The sequence below is a fragment of the Henckelia pumila genome, chromosome 1 (genome assembly GCF_033568475.1).
Source record: "Henckelia pumila isolate YLH828 chromosome 1, ASM3356847v2, whole genome shotgun sequence".
Classification (NCBI taxonomy): Eukaryota; Viridiplantae; Streptophyta; class Magnoliopsida; order Lamiales; family Gesneriaceae; genus Henckelia; species Henckelia pumila.
This window is the reverse complement of record NC_133120.1, coordinates 51,921,085-51,932,069: the sequence shown is the minus strand read 5'-3', so window position 1 is coordinate 51,932,069 and position 10,985 is coordinate 51,921,085.

The following is a 10,985-nucleotide window of genomic DNA, read 5'->3' as shown; positions in this document are numbered from 1 at the left end:
GAACAGAGTTTTATTAATGTTTCTTTGCCACAACAGATAGAAATGATGAGAAGGAAATATACCTTTTAGAAGCTGAATGATGAAGTAGAAGGAATGAAATTGTAAATATGCCATAGTGTATGAGATAATCACAATTGGCTACGATTTCTATTCCAAGAAAGATATGAAGTAAACGATCTGAAAGTAATTATCTTGCTCTAGAGAACCGAGACAGATTAGTTTGATTATGAATGCAGAGTATGTTAGAGATTAGTATACAGAGGATCATAATGAAATTGCACCTGAGAATGAAATTTCAGGTAACAGATTTATTTTGTTTGACCTGTTTATTATTGGTGCAAGAGATTCATGATAGCTGAAAGCTTATTATATGATCACCTCTTTATCAGAAAAGAGACTGTGTAAATTGAACTGGAGAATGGAACTATTGCTTCGATGAACTGAAACTGAATATGATTTTGTTCATATTGAAATATCTGTTTATGTTGCATAATAGATGATGATGCAATAATCAAATACAGATTAGTAGAAGAATTGAGGATAAGAAGCGATTAAATTAGATCAGTAAGAACATAATGTGCAATTGAATATGATGATATAGAATCTCGAATTAAGATTCTGTGATTTCGGTTTGCTATATGATGTTTGATTACAGAAATATTCTGAAATAATTATATTCAATTCACTAGATATGTTCATGATCTAAACCAGAATTGAAAGATATGCCGATGAGTAGAGATGACAGATATATTTCAGTAAGATTCTTGACTTTAGTTTAAGTTGTGAACTGGAATTTATCAGAGAATTGATGAGTTTATGAATTGAATACTGCTTTTGAGGTTTACAAAATAGATGATGAAATGATAATCAGTTACAGATGAGTCTTTATTTGATTTTACTGAAGTTATTACATCATAAAATCATGATTTTTGAAATTCTTGATATTGATTTTGAGGTTTTGGTACCGACCTCAATCGATTTTGATTGACTCTGATTCTTTTATAGAGTCCGATTTGATCTACTCATCTTGAGTTGAGTTGCTAGTGAGTTGTTTTCACTTAGCATATTGTCATTCATATTATTTGTTCTGTGAATGAACTTGACTTAAGTGAGTTTTCTTGATTATGAATTTCAAGAGTTACTGATTGTTTGATGTATACATTCAGTATATTATAATATTTTTGACTCGTAACTGATAGAATTTCCAATTGAGATTTGAGAAATAGAACGAAGTGAAGAGATGAATGCGTGATTGATTGATATTTTGAATTTATGTGCTTGAGTATCAAGATAGATACTAAAACAGTCCGAATTGCTGTAATCCAAATTAAGTGAGAATTGATTTTGAAGGATTAAAGCACATTGAGATGAGATCAAGTTATTAGAATTCAATTGAGAAATAGAAATGAAGAACGAAATAGGCATTCGATCAATTGATTTCAGATTTTGTGTATTTTGGTTTGAATATTCAGATGAATATATGATCAATCAGAATGATTTTTGATTGAAAGCAATCCAGAACTGTTTAGAAGATGAAAGAAACACAGAAAGTAAACTGAAGCGATGAGAATTCAGTACAGAATGCCATATAGAGATATGAATTGAAGCCTCAGATCAGAATGAATGAATTCGATTATGATTGATTATCTGATTGTGATTGATATTTCTGAAAAGAAATATCAGAGTTTGAAGAAAATGCACGACAATGAATTTAAGATTCATCCAATAATTGTTTTATCAGAAGATAAAGCAAATAGAAGTAACCGAATTAGTACGTTTTCGAAGTTAAACGTACAGAGAGTTTCTAATTAAGTTGAAAATCGTTGACCAGATGAGTTCAGTGATAGATTAGAAATTCCAGAATTGGTATGAGATCATGATTTGAAAGAGTAAACTACCAAGATGAAACAGTTTATATGAAGTAAACATGTGGTAGTTATGAACAGATTGATTGAAATTACTGGATACGATAATCTGTCTGTATGATCAAATCACTGAATTGTGATTAGATTTGTTGCAAGATGAACAGTAAGCCAAGAAATAATGTTTCGGATTGAAACATTGGGTTTACTATTAAATTGTAATACAGATGATCCGAAGATTTTGAGTACTTTTTGAGGTAAAGGTACAACATGTTATCCTTGAATTGGAAGAATAATCAGAGAAGATGAATTGAATTTCGAGAATGAATTTTATCTGATATGATACCGATTATCAACAGCTCTAAATACTTTGAAATATGTGAATACAGTATATACTCTGATTAATAGATAGTTCGAATAGACTAATCAGATTGGTAGAATACACTGTATGAGATGTGAATAACAGTTATCTATTCAGATCTGTGAAGAAGATAGAGATATGATGAAATTACAGGAATGATTAAAATCTATTGTCAGGATTAAGACTGTAGATTTATTAGACAGAATGTGGCATTGATTGATGTTCTGAGTCTCGGTTATATGTGATTGTATTATACCATTTTTTTTCGATTGATGGATTATCTGAGTTGATTTTCCAGATGTTGAAAATATTCTCAGAACTTTAATACCTGATTCGGTATTAATTGATTTGATGTATTGCCACTTGTTGATTAAAATTCCTGTAGCAGCTCGAATTGATTTTGGGATTGTACTTTGACGATATGATAAGAAGAAATCAGATTTCTTTGTGTTGAAATGATACTATAGAAGTATATAATATCTGATCAAACATGAGTTGTCGATATCAGATCAGATTTGATTTGAGACACACAAAGAGTTTGAATATGAATCTGTACGAAATGGAAACAGAGAAGAAGAAACAGAATTGGTATTGAATGATAGATATAACTTTTGAAGCTGAAACTGTATAGTTAAGCAGAAAAGTATTCTTGAAACATCATTCAATTCAGAAGTGAGACAGAACAGCGTTGTTTTACTGATTCAGAATATGAATGAGAAGACTGGTTTTGAAGCGATGAACAAAATAACAGTGTAGATTTGATATATGTTCTATGCATAGCATGGAATAATATGGAGAAAGAAACAAGTTGACACTGGAACTGAATTTCACTTAGTGAGATGTCAGATGGAATTGATGATTTGATTGAACGATTTAATCTTTTCAGCTTGATATAATGGATCTGAGTTGTTTCACGTATCTATGTGAAAGAAGTATCAATAGATTCTTCTTATGTACTTTATTCAGATGAGATAGATATTGACGAGATTCTAAGTTAAGTCGATTATTCGACAAATCCTTGATTGAAGGAAGAAACAGCTCAGAATAAATTCTTTTCAATGACTTAAAGTACAAATGAATAGATACCGAATACAAAAGAATAGAAGCAAATTCGAAGTAATAATCTGATAAGAGATGACGAGATGAGATACGAAGATCAGAATTGAATGATTGAAGTAAGAATAACTTCAGATAATCATTCAGTCAATTAGATTTGATATTCCGGATGAATACGATTTCAAGGACGAAATCATTTCTTAGAGGGGAGGAATTGTAAGGCCCGAAAATATTAAATTATTAATTATGGAATTTGAGAATTAAATTCCATATTAAGGGCTAATATTGATTTGAGAAGTTATGGAAATGATAGATTTAATTTCCGAGCCGAAAATATTTAATTTGAGAATTTACGGATTTTGAGAATTAAATTCCGAGAATTCTTAAATTAAAAGAATAAATATTCGATTTGAATATTTATGGGATTAAAGATTAAATTCCATGTTTCGGAAATTAACAAAGATTAATTTTGAAGATACAACCCGATCAGGGACTTATTGAAAATATCGAAGTTTGAAGGGCTAAATTGCAAAAGGTCAGGATTATTTAATTAATCCGAATTTATTTAATTTTAATCCGAGTACATTTAATTTGGAAATATTTAGAGTTTCGATTTAAATTCTAATATTCTTAAATTATTTAGGATTGAAATTGAATTAAAAAGAAGGCCGAGGACTGAATTGCAATTAATAAATATTTGAGGGACTAAATTGCAATTTATGTATACATATCCAAATTATTATTATAAGAAACAGATTTATACGTGTATTCTTCAGAATGAATTCAGAATTGAAGAACAGAGTTCGAACCCTCTTCCATCTCTTTTGAATTCGATTTGTTCGAAACCCCGTAACTTTTGATCCGCTCGTCCGATTTCAATTCCGAAAGATGTTCTGGAATCCTTGCAACGAGGGATTTGATCTCGAGTAAGTTTTTATGCTGTTTTGTTATCTTTGTGAAATCAAAATGGACAGAGATCAGTTGTTGAGTTGTTGAGCATGTATTTGGATATTTATACATTGTATCTTCGAAACCGGCTTGAAGGATTAATATTGATTGTTCTGAGGTATGATTTCAGCTTGTATAGAATCTATTAAATTGATGATATGTGGATTGAGGGCTGGTTTTTTATGGTTATTCTAGATATGAAATGAATATTTATTTCGATATCGTATCGGTTATCGAGTTTTGGTCGTTATGCCGTTTGTCTTGCGAATTGAGGTTGTTTTGCTATCGTATTGAGTTGAATGATATGAATTGGAGTTGATAGCTTATCTATGTTTATCTGAATATGTATTTCAGAGTTTTTTAGCCATTGAAGAGCTCGAGAAGTAGACTTTAAACCGAAGAAGAAATGATGATAGTTGAAGTTGTTCTACCTTGAACATCGAATGTTATTTGAATGATCAGATTCTTGTAGGAGTTGTTGTACTTCCTATTCAGATGTGGAACATGACAAACTCAAGAATGACAGGTATAATGATGACATCGCGAGTCAGGGATTTTGAAACTCAAGAACGACTATTCTTGAGTTATCCCGAACAAATCACATACTTGTTTAAGTACTTGTTCTTGAGGTAAAACTTATGTTATTGTTGATCCATCACAGGTAGTGGATCTTTATTGCTTTGATATGATTGTATATTGAGTTGATTCTATGCCAAGGTTGCGGTTAACCTTATTTGAGAGTCGTTTACGAACTCGTTAGATGGATATCCATGTCAAGATCGTTTACGAATCTTGATGGCAATAAAGTGATAAGAATCAATTCTTGAGATAAGCGCGCTATATAAATTGATGTATTGATTTGATGTTTGAGTCGATTTATGCGTTACGTTACTCTATTCTTGAGTTGACATGTTTAGAGTTGATATGAATTTATTTAACGCATTTATATGTTGATTATACTGGGAATCATATTCTCACCGGAGTTTATCCGGCTGTTGCTTTGTTTTGTATGTGTGCATTGCATCAGGTGGGGCAGGAGCTAGTCTGAGACGACATTGATAGCTCGGGAGTGAGACTTAGCAAGTGTGGACTCGGGTTTTTAAGTTGAAGAATGATATTTAGATAGCATTGAACTTGACATGAACCTTATGTTTTAGAAGCTCACTTTTGAGATATAGTGTAGCTTATGGTTTCATGTTTTTATGCTATTTGAATTTTTGTAATAAATGCATGAATTGATACTAAACATTTGATACATGTTGATATGTATGTTTTAGAATTTATAAACCATGAATTGTGTTGATATTGAATGCATTTGGATTGATGTATCAAGCTTGACAGCATAAAATATTTTCTGGTGTTTTCTGGAAATAGTGCCCGCTCGATCGGATGAAGTTCACCGATCGAGCGAGGCCCTTATTTTTAAAGACAGAAAGTCGAGCATTTTGGGCTCGCTCGATCGGTAGGTTTTGACCGATCGAGCAAGGCCAAATTTTGTTCAGACCCGAGAGCATGATTTTGTTGCTCGCTCGATTGGCTGATTTTGCCCGATCGAGCGAGGCTCCGGATTTTAAAAAAAAAAAATTTCTGCTCTTGATTTATTATTTTTTAATTGTTTGATTAATTATTTAATTAATCATTAGTTGTCCTAAGACGAGATTAGAAACCCGAGGTCCCCACAATATGCAACATCTCCGATCTTTTCCAGTATCTGGAAAAGTCCAATGAAACGGGGTGACAACTTGCCTTTCAGACAAAACCTCATTACCTTCCTGAAAGATGACACTCGCAAGAACACATATTCACCAGGCTCGAACTGAAGTGACCTGCATTGAATATTAGCATAACTGACTTGTCTATTTTGAGCAACTTTAATCCTCCTTTTGATTAAATCTACCTTGTTTACAATCTGCTGCACCAACTCGGGACCCTCAATTTGCCGTTCTCCCACCTCATCCTAGAAAAGTGGAGTACGACATTGACGACCATACAATGCCTCGAAAGGTGTCATATCAATACTACGATGATAACTATTATTGTAGGCAAATTCGATCAAAGGTAACAGATCCTGCCAAGACAAACCAAAATCCATGACACAAGAACGTAGCATATCCTCCAACGTACTAATCGTCTGCTCTGACTGCCCATCAGTCTCAGGATGATATGCAGTGCTCAAACTCAGAGTGGTACCCAACGCCTCTTGAAAACTACCCCAGAAACGTGAGGTAAACCGCGGGTCTCTATCACTGACTATGTTCATAGGAATCCCATGAAATCGCACTATCTCCTGGATGTATAAGCGTGCCATGCAATCATAAGAATACTCTCGGTTGTAAAGAATGAAATGTGCTGATTCTGTCAAACGGTCAACGACAACCCAGATAGCATTACATTGACGTGAAGTCATAGGCAAGTGGGTAACAAAATCCATAGTCACGTGCTCCCACTTCCATTCGGGAATTTCAAGATTCTGCAGTAAACCACCTGGTCGTCGGTGTTCAGCCTTGACCTGTTGACAGAAAAGACATATAGAAACAAATTGATACACACTCCGCTTCATTTCTTTTCACCAGAATCTGGTTCTCAAGTCCTTGTACATTTTCATATATCCAGGATAATCTGCTCGACTCCTGTGAGCTTGAGATAAAATATCATTCCTGAGCTCCGCATCATCAGGTACAACCACTCGATTCAATAAGCACAATAAAACATCTTCTTGATAATGGAATCCATATGTATTAAATCTATTGGCTAGACGTGCCAAACGCTGAGTCTTAATATCAGATATCTGAGCTTCTCTGATCCGAGAGTACAATGATGGCTCAGATAAAATAGTATACAAACGAATTCCATTTCTCCCTTTCTTGTGCTTGAGTGTAAAACTCGGTGAACAACATTCCTGAATCAAATGAGATAAATCACTAGTCTGAAGTGCAGAAAGTTTAACCTGCCGACTCAAGGCATCAGCAGTAAGATTAGCAGAACCTGGATGATAATTAATTTCACAGTCATAATTTTTCACTAAGTCCATCCAACATCTCTATTGCATATTCAACTCCGCCTGAGTGAATAAATACTTCAGACTCTTGTGATCCATAAATATCTCAAATTTCTCGCCATAAAGATAATGCCTCCAGATCTTGAGTGCAAATACAATGGGGGCTAACTCGAGATCATGCACTGGATAATTCACCTCATGCGTCTTAAACTGCCTAGAAGCAAAGGCGATAATGTGACGCCTAAAATCCAATCTACTAAATCGCGTGCATTAATTTAATAAATATTAGGATTCTTATTTTTAAGTTTATCTGATTTAAAATTCCTTATTTGAATTGCGTGCTAATAGAATATTTGATTATTTATTTAAATGATTTTATTGTGCAATTTATTTGTTTTAAATATTTTAAAGGTTTAAACTTGCATATTTAAATGATTTTAATTAATTGTTTAGCTTATTTATTTTAATATTTTGAGTGTCCAACTTATTTATTTTAAATAGCATAAGTTTAGCGGTTAATTATTTTAAATTATTTTTAATGTCTAGCTTATTTATTTTAAATCCTTTGTAATTGTTCAAATTATTTTAAAGGTTTTTATTTTCCGTTTGTGTTTTAATTTAAATTATTTTAAACATTAGTCTAGCCTGTTTAAATTATTTAACTGCTCTGTTTATTGTTTAAAAATTTTATTTATCGCTGCGACATCAAAATATTTAAATTAATAATTTTTAATTCTAGGATAGCATTTTAATCCCGGGCTAGTAAAATCCAAATTTAATATTTTAAATTAAAAATTTTGAACTTGTATTTTTTTCCAGTGCAAATTAAACTCCTAAATTCTAATTCCTAAGTTTAAATAGCATTTTGGAGTTGTGTAGTATTTTCCCTTCTATTTATTTAACCCTTAAAAATTCCATTTAAAATACACAACCCTACTCCCCAATTCTACTCCCCAAAACTCACACACTTGAAAGAGTGGGGGCCCGGTGAGCCAACTTGTGGCTAAGGGCTTTGATGACTCTTTGTATAAACAATCTTTTGTTTAATATAATTTACACTTTTATTAATGGCAATGACTTTATCTTTCTTCATATTGTTATATTGTGATATACTATTATTGTTTTGATAAAGACCTTGAATATACTATAATGTATGTAAGATGGAGTAGAACATGGGATGTCTATCATGAAACACATCTTATAGTCACTGTATATTCTAAACTGTTCCTAGTCGATTGAGCCGTCCGATAATAAGGATAAGGATCGCTCGAGTTTGAGACTAGCATTTGCGATGCAGAGTACCACGTTTCATTGGTAAGGAACATGGAGATGTTTGAAGCATGCAAATGGATATTCATACGATGAATGATCGAACTACCCTATCCGGACTTTCCAAGTGGTTATCACTTATCGAGTGGATATAGCCCGCGGTTTTGGTTGTACACCATTAGTCCTTACTACTTGAAACATCATTGAGACTCTATATGCTAGTACTGTGCTTTGACTCGTTTACCGACTCTATTGGGGTCATCAGGTGTCGGGATTGGGTACAGTTACAACACATATAGGAGTCGATGCTTTGTTGTCAAGGATTCACCACATACTTGCGAGTGTGGATATCCTATGCGATCTGAGGAGATATTAGTGTGACGAATCTCTGGCCAGAGTACATGATGTGGTTTAAGAAATGGTTTCTTAGTAGCACATGCGATGTCACTATTTGATCTTCAAGATGTATTGCATAGTTATCGAATCTCGACCGACTCTCGATATACCAATGGTTGTTGATTCGATCGGGATATATGGATGAAGGGACCGTACTGTACGCTAACCAAAATCTATTGGTTCTTGTAGGCACTATCAGTGATACCTAGGGAATCATGGGGCGATGTTGCTAGGCGCTTTTACCATGATTCGATGGGCAAGTCGGAAATTGTTGTTCCGAGTCACAAGGAGTTGTGAGCCCACGGCTAGCTGTATCCCTGAACCATTGAGGGTCACACAGTGTAATGAATTTTTAATCCCCGTTGAGATAGTTAAATTTAAAGAGTTAAATTTAATGAACAAAGAAGTTGGACTTCTTAATTAAGAGTAGAGGAGTAAGATTTCCTAAAATGACATAGGGATGGGCATTTTTGGAAATCACTGAATTCGGATTCAAAAAAATTTATCTTGACTTTAAAAGGTGCAGAAATGGTTTCTGTGCACATTGGTGAAATCGGTTTATCACTCGGAGTCACGATGAATTTTATATTAATTTCTGAACATGCGGGCTTTGCTTGTCGGGCTTGAACTTATGACTAATGGGCCCTAAGTTGTTAGTGGCCTACATTATAAATAAGTTATTGCAGTACAAAAATTAAAAACAACAGGTCACAATTTTCGAAAAAAACCCTAATTTTCTATCTGAAGTGGCCGAACCCCTCTCCCCTCTGCTCAGTAAAATCCAGTCTGTGAATTTTGAATTACAGTATGGTTTAACGGATCAAATTCGTTAATCTCTTCGTAGAAACTTCTGATAGATTTTCTAGTGCAATCTATCAGAGGGATTAAATATCCGTTCATGGACCTGATTGAAAAACAGTTCGTCCATCAGTTCCAAGGATATACAACAAGAGCAGAGAAATCTGTTGGTGTCCAAAATCTCGATTCGAGATTAAAGGTAAAAATTTTATAATCGTTATTTAATTTTTACACACACAATTTAATCGTAAGTTTTGATACCCATTATGGAATTGTTCCATATAAAATTTTTAAACTTCCGCTGCACCGGGTATCAATTCTGATTGATCTGATCGCCGTTCTCCAACAACACTCTCGCCTACACACATGCACACCCCTCACGATTCACTCCCCTGTTTCGTCTCCTTCAAGAATCCATCGGCATCTTCCTCTCTTAAGCTTCCATTACTTCATTTCTTCCCCAGAAATTGTTCCATAGCTAACTGGTCGTGAATCTTAAACTCATTCCCAGCTCGATTTCCAGCTTGTTCCTGGCTCCAGCTCGATCGGCCGCCGCTCCAAAACTTCTACTCCCTTTTTCGATTTCTCTCAGATAGGCAAGCATATGGATTTATTGTTTTCCCCATGTATTATATTATGTATTATGTGTTGCATAACATGAGACTGTTGAATTGTATATGCACTTATGCCCTGTTCGAAACTCTCCCATTTTGCCGAGAGGTCTTTTTTTTTCTTTTTCTTTTTTTTTGTTTCTCGCATTCATGCTTGGTTTCAAATCATATTATTCGATGGTTTTGATACATATTTAAGATTGGATTGTGAATGCATTGTAGACATGATTCTTTGGAAATTTCCAGATTCTTGTGCCTTGAGGTTTCGAAATTTTGTTGATTCTTGTTAGCATGTTGGTTCGAAACTGTGATGTTTTCTTTTAATTATGTTGTGATGATTTGGATGGCGATTGAGGAGCTACCATAGGTGATATGTAGTTCACGTGGTAGCTTTTAGGAAGGCATGGAGTTGTGCTTAGTAATGGTTTGGAGGAAGCATTCGAATTCGTGAGGAAAGGGGGCAGTTTTGATAAGAGGATTGGTGCTGTCATTGAGTTGAGTTTAAGAAGATTCAAGTTGTGTTGTAAGGGCAGGTATAAAAGGTTGAACATTGGTATTGGCCCTAGTATTAGAGTCATGGGAGATTGGGAGAAATATAGCAAATTTTGGGTTAAGTTTGAATCGGTAACTATAGCAGATCTAGAATTTCGAATGTTGAGTGGGCTGTCCGGAAGCTGTTTTGCAAC